Source organism: Podarcis vaucheri (assembly GCF_965113315.1).
Source record: "Podarcis vaucheri genome assembly, chromosome: 1".
Classification (NCBI taxonomy): domain Eukaryota; kingdom Metazoa; phylum Chordata; class Lepidosauria; order Squamata; family Lacertidae; genus Podarcis; species Podarcis vaucheri.
Genome location: NC_138759.1, coordinates 9172730 through 9183636, shown reverse-complemented (window position 1 = coordinate 9183636; position 10907 = coordinate 9172730). Strand labels below are relative to the sequence as shown.

General features: G+C 41.9%; 1 long non-coding RNA gene across 1 annotated transcript; it reads left to right on the top strand.

The window, feature by feature from the left end:
- Positions 1–5012: 5012 nt before the first annotated feature.
- LOC309531311 lies at positions 5013–9339 on the top strand. The gene is made up of 2 exons (XR_014219209.1): positions 5013–6874; positions 8267–9339. It is a non-coding gene; the product is annotated as an uncharacterized lncRNA (long non-coding RNA).
- Positions 9340–10907: the final 1568 nt, after the last annotated feature.

Genomic DNA, 10907 nt, shown 5'->3' with positions numbered 1-10907 from the left:
GGCTGCTTTGTTAACAACAGGCTCTCTCACCTGAAGAGGCTCCGGCAGAAGAAAGGCGGGCAGCTGGCAAAACCCCTTTATTATTATTATTATTATTATTATTATTATTATTATTATTATTATACCGCTTTATATTTTCAAGGGGGAAAATTTATTATTATTATTATTACCCCGCCAATCTGGCTGGATCTATACCCTCCAGCATTTATCCAATGAAAATAGGGACGTCCCATTCCATAATAATTTTTCATTTTATTTCTATACAGCTTTATATTTTAAGGGAGGGAAATATATTATTATTATTATCCCGCCCATCTGGCTGGGTCCATACCCTCCAGCATTTATCCAATGAAAATAGGGACGTCCCATTCCATAATAATTTTTCATTTTATTTCTATACAGCTTTATATTTTAAGGGAGGTTAATATATTATTATTATTATTATCCCGCCCATCTGGCTGGGTCCATACCCTCCAGCATTTCTCCGATGAAAATAGGGACGCCTCATTCCATTATTATTATTCATTTCATTTCTATACCGCTTTATACTTTAAAGACAAAAATCTATTATTATACTTATTATTATTATTTCTATACCGCTTTATATTTTCAGGGAGGGAAATCTCTTATTGTTATTATTACCCCGCCCATCTGGCTGGATCTGTACCCTCCAGCATTTATCCAATGAAAATAGGGACGTCCCATTCCATTATTATTATTCATTTCATTTCTATACCGCTTTATACTTTAAAGACAAAAATCTATTATTATTCTTATTATTATTATTTCTATACCGCTTTATATTTTCAGGGAGGGAAATCTCTTATTGTTATTATTACCCCGTCCATCTGGCTAGATCTGTACCCTCCAGCATTTATCCAATGAAAATAGGGACGTCCCATTCCATTATTATTATTCATTTCATTTCTATACCTCTTTATATTTTTAAGATGATGATGATGATTTATACATACATACCCCACACACCCCCTTCATGGATCACTGCCTTGCCGTGGCGAAGGGGCTTGAAGAACTCAGAGAAGCTATGAACTACGCCGAGCAGGGCACCCAAGATGAACAGGTCATAGTGGAGTGGCCCTCATAGTCAACAAAAGAGTGGCGAAAGCTGTACTGGGATGCAGTCTCAAAAATGATAGAATGATCTCGATACGAATCCAAGGCAGACCTTTTAACATCACAGTAATCCAAGTTTATGCACCAACTACTGGTGCTGAAGAAACTGAAATTGACCAGTTCTATGAAGACTTACAAAACCTTATCGAAGTGACACCAAAGAAGGATGTTCTGCTCATTATAGGGGATTGGAATGCTAAAGTAGGGAATCAAGAGATAAAAGGAACAACTGGCAAGTTTGGCCTTGGAGATCAAAATGAAGCAGGGCAAAGGCTAATAGAGTTCTGTCAAGAGAACAAGCTGGTCATCACAAACACGCTTTTCCAACAACACAAGAGACGACTCTACACATGGACATCCCCAGATGGGCAACATCGAAATCAGATTGATTATATTCTCTGCAGCCAAAGATGGAGAAGCTCTATACAGTCAGCAAAAACAAGACCTGGAGCTGACTGTGGCTCAGATCATCAGCTCCTTATAGCAAAATTCAAGCTTAAACTGAAGAAAGTAGGAAAAACCACTGGACAGGTAAGATACAATCTAAACCAAATCCCTTATGAATACACAGTGGAAGTGAGGAACAGGTTTAAGGATTTAGATTTGCTGGACAGAGTGCCTGAAGAACTATGGATGGAGGCTCGCAACATTATACAGGAGGCAGCAACTAAAACCATCCCAATGAAAAAGAAATGCAAGAAAGCAAAGTGGCTGTCCAACGAGGCCTTACAAATAGCGGGGGAGAGAAGGCAAGCAAAATGCGAGGGAGATAGTGAAAGATACAGGAAATTGAATGCAGATTTCCAAAGAACAGCAAGGAGAGACAAGAAGGCCTTCTTAAACGAGCAATGCAAAGAAATAGAGGAAAGCAACAGAATGGGAAGAACCAGAGATCTGTTCAAGAAAATCGGAAATATGAAAGGAACATTTCGTACAAAGATTACCATAATAAAGGACAAAAGTGGTAAAGATCTAACTGAAGCAGAAGACATCAAGAAGAGGTGGCAAGAATACACAGAGGAATTATACCAGAAAGATATGGATGTCTCGTACACCCCAGGTAGTGTGGTTGCTGACCTTGAGCCAGACATCCTGGAGAGTGAAGTCAAAGGGGCCTTAGAAAGCACTGCAAATAACAAGGCCAGTGGAAGTGATGGTATTCCAGCTGAACTGTTTAAAATTTTAAAAGATGATGCTGTTAAGGTGCTACACTCAATATGCCAGCAAGTTTGGAAAACTCAGCAGTGGCCAGAGGATTGGAGAAGATCAGTCTACATTCCAATCCCAAAGAAAGGCAGTGCCAAAGAATGCTCCAACTACCGCACAATTTCACTCATTTCACATGCTAGCAAGGTTATGCTTAAAATTCTACAAGGAAGGCTCAAGCAGTATGTGGACCGAGAACTCCCAGAAGTGCAAGCTGGATTTAGAAGAGGCAGAGGAACCAGAGACCAAATTGCAAACATGCGCTGGATTATGGAGAAAGCTAGAGAGTTCCAGGAAGACATCTACTTCTGCTTCATTGACTATGCAAAAGCCTTTGACTGTGTTGACCACAGCAAACTATGGCAAGTTCTTAAAGAAATGGGAGTGCCTGATCACCTCATCTGTCTCCTGCGAAATCTCTATGTGGGACAAGAAGCTACAGTTAGAACTGGATATGGAACAACTGATTGGTTCCAAATTGGGAAAGGAGTACGGCAAGGCTGTATATTGTCTCCCTGCTTATTTAACTTATATGCAGAATTCATCATGCGAAAGGCTGGGCTGGATGAATCCCAAACCGGAATTAAGATTGCCGGAAGAAATATCAACAACCTCAGATATGCAGATGACACAACCTTGATGGCAGAAAGTGAAGAGGAATTAAAGAACCTTTTAATGAGGGTGAAAGAGGAGAGCGCAAAATATGGTCTGAAGCTCAACATCAAAAAAACGAAGATCATAGCCACTGGGCCCATCACCTCCTGGCAAATAGATGGGGAAGAAATGGAGGCAGTGAGAGATTTTACTTTCTTGGGCTCCATGATCAGTGCAGATGGTGACAGCAGTCACGAAATTAAAAGACGCCTGCTCCTTGGGAGAAAGGCGATGGCAAGCCTAGACAACATCTTAAGAAGCAGAGACATCACCTTGCCAACAAAGGTCCGTATAGTAAAAGCCATGGTTTTCCCAGTAGTGATGTATAGAAGTGAGAGCTGGACCATAAAGAAGGCTGATCGCCGAAGAATTGATGCTTTTGAATTATGGTGCTGGAGGAGACTCTTGAGAGTCCCATGGACTGCAAGAAGATCAAACCTCTCCATTCTGAAGGAAATCAGCCCTGAGTGCTCACTGGAAGGACAGATCGTGAAGCTGAGGCTCCAATACTTTGGCCACCTCATGAGAAGAGAGAACTCCCTGGAAAAGACCCTGATGTTGGGAAAGATGGAGGGCACAAGGAGAAGGGGACGACAGAGAATGAGATGGTTGGATGGTGTTCTTGAAGCCACTAGCATGAGTTTGATCAAACTGCGGGAGGCAGTGGAGGACAGAAGTGCCTGGCGTGCTCTGGTCCATGGGGTCACGAAGAGTCGGACACGACTAAACGACTAAACAACAACAACAACCCCACACACATCTTACTCGGCTGCCCCAAGCACTCTGGGCAGCTTCCAACATATATAAAAACATAATAAAAAATTAAACATTTAAAAAAATCTTCCCGATATAGGATCACCTCGAGGGTCAGATAACGCCATACCCTCCAACATTTCTCAGATGAAAATAGGGGTGTCCTAAGGAAAAGCATGACATTCCAGGATGAAATCAGAAACCTGTAAGTCAGGGACATCCCTGGAAAATAGGTCTCCCCAGCTCCACTTGGTGGCTTCCAGCACATATGAAAACACCATCATGGTTTCTATTTCTATTTTTAATTTATAAATTTATATTTATATATGTTGGCAGTGCTGCTCATGTGACCCATGTTAGATCACCCCACGACCCAAGTAGTGGGTCCCGGCCCCTCAGCTGAAGTTCACTGCTTTACACTATTATTATTACTATTTATTAAATTTATTTACTGCCCTTTGCCAGAAGACCACAGAGCAGTTTACAACACACAACACAAATAGAAGCCCCTAGTAAAAGGCATGCAACATTGGTGCTTTATGGGTCGTGGTTTGAGGCACATTAAAACATCAAACGAAACAATCCAGAATGAAACGTTACTGAAGAAAGTCAAATATAAAGTATACATTCAAAGCAACCTAATTAACAGGAAACTAAAACATCTTAAAGAGACTTCAAAACAAAAGATTACACTGGAGGTCAACTCTAGCATACATATTGAACACAAACAAAGTTAACAACAACTAAAGTCTTAAAACGTTTCAAAAGAAAACATTGCTAAATGAAGTAAAATATAAAATATATGGTCTCTGGCCTCTTGCGCATCCTCAGTTTTTGTAGCTGGAGTCAGTGATTCGACAATGAATAAGTCAAATTTGGGTATTTGTTTGTGTTTGTTTCATAATATTTCATGGACTCAACTGTACAGTTAGAAGGGGACACAAGGGTCAGCTAGTCTAGCTCCCCTGCAGTGCCAGGAGTCTTTCACCTGATGTGGTCTTAGACCCCTGACCCTGAGATTGAGAGTTACTGAACAAACTTAATAGTTAAAAATTAAATTTTCCTAAATATTAACTTTAGCAAATTCAGGAAGTTATACACCGCTATGATGTTTAAAACAACAACAGCGCCCTCAAAAACAGTTTACAATAGATCAAAATGAGACGTACAGTAATTAAAATGCCCAATACAGTACTGAAATGCTAGATGCCTTTAGGCAGGGGTCAGCAAACTTTTTCAGTCCACTGTCCCTCAGACCTGGGGACGGACAGACTATATTTTGAAAAGGAAAAAAAAATGAACAAATTCCCATGCCCCACAAATAACCCAGAGATGCATTTTAAATAAAAGGACACATTCTACTCATGGAAAAACACACTGATTCCCGGACCGTCTGTGGGCCGGATTGAGAGGCGATTCGGCCGCATCCGGCCCCCGGGCCTTATTTTGCCTACCCATGAGTTTAGGCTTTAAGGGAAAGCGGGGAAACTAGAGGCATTCCAGATATTGCCATCAACCGCAGCCAGGATGGTCAATGGTCAGGAACTATGGGAGTGGGAAAAGGTTTGGAGCAGGGTGACCGAAATAATCAAGGGGATGGAGCTACCCCCCTATTAGGAAAGGTTGGGGCTTTGTAGTTTAGAGGAAAGGCGAGTAAGAGGATATGTCTCCCTTAAGTTGACAGAGAAATCTACTACAAGGGTACAGAAGGGAAATAGCTCAGTCAGTAGAGCATGAGACCCTTAATCTCAGGGTCTTGGGTTCAAGTCCCACGTTGGGTGGGAGATTCTTGCATTGCAGGGTGTGGAACTAAATGATACTTATGGTCCCTTCCAACTCAATAATTCTATGATTCTATAGTAAGATTGTGTCCCAAAGCCATGAGCTGTTAAGAGCCAGCATGTGACCAGTTACCAATAAAGTCACATTTCCCCCCCTCTTTTCACCCCTACCCCTTTGACTGGTGCTGGAACTCACGATAAACGCCTCCCTTGTTCTCTTATAATAGCAATGGCGCCCACCTGAGAGGTGCTGGAACTGAGTTCTGATGAATTCCAGCTGAAAAAAAGGCCTGGACTTACAGTTCCCAGAAACCTTTAATAAAACGACAGTGCCCAGAATTAATTTAGAAGAAAAATGTGCTTCAGATGTGCTTTAAAGGTACAGTGCGCACACAGCCTTAGTGGCATGGCAGTGTTTGCCAAAAACTCTATAGCGAAGGTGCCGGACACACCTCTATGGGGAGGGAGTTCCACAACCTAGGGGCTGCCCCAGAGAATTTCCTATTTATGTCCTCCGCATTAGCTTCCACTAGATGAGCTCATCAGAGACAAAGCAAGAGAGACAGCAAAATTACCAGACCTCCTAAGAGACTGTCCACCTATTGTGTCTCTGAATAAACCATGGCTTTTTCCAGTTGCGGGGAGACACGCCCATATCAGAATCTGATGGAAGTGTGCTTCTTTCAGGGCAGGGAACTCCTAGACCTTCTAAAGCTCGAATCCTTATACACACATACCCCCAGGGAAGTATGGGATTACTTCTGAGTAGACATGCTTAAGACTGCACTATAAAGGTAAACATTTCTGGCTGAAAGATGTATAGGATTTTGATTTTCAAAGTCCTCAGAAGTTTCAGAAGCATTGATTTACTCGTTTCAGGTCAAGGAGAATTATACTGTGAGGTTTCGTACACGAAATGTATAAATAGTTAAAATGCTGCAACAAAGACCACTCACAGCAAGTTTTAATTGGGCCGATCTATTGTTTTTTCACTATGGGCTATGATTAGTTTTAAACGACTTCCTATAACTGAAACACTCAAATGAGCTTTTAAATAGGCCTTCATTATTTTAGTCCCTAACTTTACTTAATATGTTTGGACAGATTCTCACAGTTTCCGTTGCTAATACGATTCCCTGCAAATAGAGCAGAAGGTACAGCAGAACAAAAGAAATGATCTAATTTTAGTAATGGCGCAAGCAAGGCCTGTATAATCATGTACTCTCCTCATCTAGTTTTTGAATGTCGAAGCCTTCTTCCCTCCCTGGATTGAGTTGAATTTGCATAATAAGTGCGCGAGTGGATATTCTTTTTCATCTGGCGTTTTATACAGCATCTCGCCAAAGGTATATGGGTTTTTGGGATGTTGCTTACCTGATTCGAGACATCCAAACCTTTGTCTAAAACTGGGCAATCATAGGCTAAAGAATCACATTTGATAAACAGCAGGGAGTCATTGTGCAATGCCACTGCACACTCAAGTTTTTTATTATTGGTATTCCTTCGTTCCTTCATACAGTGCTATTGGTGAAGGCGATCTTTGCAAATCCCGGCCTTGGGCAGCTCAGCTCAATTTTTAACAGTGAAACCGACTGCAGAAAGGGAGGGAGATGAGGTGGGCAGCCGTAACAGAACAAGCTGAATAACTTTCAGACTCCCTCGGAAGGTGCTGGATTCTCCTTCACAGAAAGTTTTGAAGCAGAGCTTGAACGGCCATCTGTCATGGGTGCTTCAGTTGAGATTCCTGCATTGCAGGAAGTTGGGTTAGATGACCCTCTGTATCCCTTCCACCTCTACAATTCTATGATACAGCTCCCAGAATTATTTATGGAATACGGTAAAGTCGCAACTTACGCTGCGGTTACATTCCGGAGAATGGATCTAAAGTCCAAATCGCGGATAGTCAAAACCCTTTGGGTTCAACGGTGAGCAGGATTGCCAAAGTTGCTTTTCCTGGTCTTCTGCCCCCTTTCCGCCCCTATTATTAGTATTAGTATATATTTGATTATTATTGTGCCACGTGCATAAAGCTTAATGTGCACAAATTATACTCATGTATGTTGCAGGCTTATCTGTATGTACATACAGAAAGCATTTGTTGATCGCAGACTGCCATTTATTTTCAAAATCCACAGAACACGGAGCTCTTTGGATGGTATACAAATTCAATACAGTAATACCTCAGGTTACAGACGCTTCAGGTTACAGACTCCGCTAACCCATAAATAGTACCTCCGGTTAAGAACTTTGCTTCAGGATGAGAACAGAAATTGCGCAGCGGCAGCAAGAGCCCCCATTAGCTAAAGTGGTACCTCAGGTTAAGAACAGTTTCAGGTTAAGAACGGACCTCCGGAACAAATTAAGTTCTTAACCTGAGGTACCACTGTAAATGATAATAACACCAGAACAAATTTACCAGCTTTCTCCCACCCCACCTTCATTTATTCCTGCTGTACCCCATGTCTGCTAGCGACATGTAATATACTGCAGAACAAACCTCCAAAGACAGAGCTTGACACTGGAGGAATCTTAAAGGGTATTAAACCTGATCAGGTTAATCTTCCTATGTGTTCTTCCAAGGTTTGTTTGTTTTTTAATTAAAAGGAAATGCAGCTGTTTCTAATCAAGACGGCACAGAAAAGCTGAAGGGAAGAGCCTGTTGCTATGGGATTTTATTTTATTTAAAAAAAATAATGACCATTGTAGCAGATTCACTCCATTGTTCATTCTTTTTGCAGCGGTGGTTGCCCATCAAAGGTTTGGCTTGAACTGCCTTGCAGTGCACTCTTGAGGCCAAATGCTGCAACTTCATGGCCAGCTTTGTCCTTTCCTGGCAAGGATGCCTGAGTTTCCTTTCGCTGTCAGGGTTGGACCGGTTTTCATTAAACATCTTATGCTAATACAATTCTCATTGTTGCACTCACACATATTCTTGTTGTTAGACAGTGTTTAGACAACCTCTTTGTTCCAAGTTCCTTCCCAACACATCCTTTCCTCGTGGCCTTTTGTCTTAGCCCCTTAAAACTAGTTATTAGGAAAATAAGGATGAAAAAAGTGCAGCTGTCGGGGCTTCCAGACTGTTGCTATTTTGTGGGTGGGATTCTGTCACTGGCAAAATCAGGTTGTACAATTGAAGAGCAATTTGGGGCTTTTGAACAAACGCCCCCCAACCAGCCTTTTTGCAATAAAGATGGGAATGAAAGTGTGGATTAACATTTGCTCAAGGCAACATCACCTGACCTCTCTGCAGACAAATCCAAACTCAGTAAACAGCCCACGTTGTCTAACCTCCCTGTAAACTCTGCAAAAAAGCAAGAAACCTCCCCAACATCTTTGAAGGATTGATTGGGGGAACAGAAAAGGTTACCAAATATCTATTTGACCAGGCATGGAATGTAGTATTAAGATTTTTGTTGTTGTTAGCATTAAGCCAACCAAATTTGGCCAAAATCTGTTTTGTAATGTGCATGTAAAAGCTGTGAATTGATGTATGCTCTTTGTTGCCTTCTGACTACAAGCCTGACACAAACTGTTGCAGTGCTGACTAGCTGTGATTTAGGAACAGCTTATGGGTGTGAGTGTGCCCTTTCCTCCCTTTCTTTTCAAAAACGTTTGCAAAACTTGAGCTGGACTGTTGAGCGGGACCTACTTTTCATAACTGGTGCAAATAATACAAAGTTTGTAAGCTATTTTGTGTTGGGGGGAGGGATGATTATTGTACAATAGTGTTTTTATATGCAAAATGTACAGATATATCGAAAAATGTCCACTTTTGTTACTTTAATAAAAATGTAGCAATTTATCCAAGAAATCACCTGCCTCCACATGTGCCAGCCTATACTTTGAGATTACAACGAAAGCTCCTTCCTTGGGTTCCGTTGCCATCCGAGTGTGGTGGGTGGCTCCCGGTGGCACCTCCATTTTTTCAATGCTCTCCCTAGAGAGTTTCACCTGGCGCTCACTCGGATGTCTTCCCAGCACCTGGCAAAACTTTTTTATATTTTTATTTTCCCATAATTTTTACTCTCCCCCACCATCCATTTTATTCAGGTTAGTCTAACATTATATTCAAGATGCTTGCATACATTTAAAGATGTCAGCACAATTTTAGGTATTTTTGGGGGGTGGGGGTGTTAAATTGTAAGCCACTCTGATAAGGCGTTTGAAGGGTGGCATATAAATATTACATAGCAACACCTGGACTTAAGCAGCCCAAACAGCAGAAGCACCCCACCCACTGACAAGAGGGATGTGTATGCAGGCTTGGGAAACGTTTTGCATATTTTTGTTTTTTATTTTAATTGCTCAGGTGGGAACCCTGCTCCCGAAACATTCTAATATCCACATGGACCCCATGATTCCGGGGGGGGGGTGTGAGAGAGATTTTGCTAACCTTTCATAACCCACGCCGGATGGTTGTTTCTGCCTCCAGAGCTTGAAAATAACTGCCCCTTTCTGCAAAAATAAAACTTTGGGAATAGGTTTGCTGGGATTGGATTTGGGATGGTGACCCCACATCTCTTCCCCAGAGCAAAAAGCAACAACAGCCTCAGGCGTTTTTCCCAACCCACATAGTGTGGTATGGTCCTGCTACGAGCATATCAAGGGTCTCAGTCAATGTGACTAAAAGAGCCTTGAAAAGATTCATCAGGCTCTTCTGTTACTGGAAATTAGCACCTCTCTTTTGGGGGGGGCAGGGCAGGGGGGAGTTATTGGTGAGAAACAAACAGGGCGAAGCATAATAAGTGCCAGGTTAAGAATATCACCTTAATCACGAACATGTTCCCTGCGCCACTTAATACATTCTCTCCTGCCAGCTGTCCCTTAAATATCCCTGTAAGGTCAATTGGATAAAACAAATTTTAAAGGCTAAAATCAGACACAAAGCCCCCCACTGTTGTAATGGTCAAATGATTTGCTGTTTTGTAAGCCCTTGGTTGATTTATATATATCTGCGCACAACACACACACACACACAAAATAGCACATAAGGGTTGCGGGAAGGAAACCGGAGGAACCCTCGAAGGTGATTTTCAGGCCTGAAAAGTGAAAGGGCTACACAAACAGCAATCAGAGACAATTAAGAAAACTGGGACAAGTGCCTCATTCTTTTCCCCAACAGCCCCCACATGGGAAATTGCACTGTCCATTTCGCAGCCTTGTTGCATTTCAAATAAGGCCCCCAGCTAAGTCATGGTGGGGTTCCCTCCCTCCCACCACCTCTTTAGCCTCTCCAAGTCCAACTCCAATCAAAAGGTATTGCTTAAAATCTTCCTATTATGGCACAAATGAAAGGGGTGATTGTCTATGCTGATGAGTCTAGAAGATTGTCTTGGAAAGAATTGGACAGGTTTTTTGTCTTTGAGCGGCTCCATTATA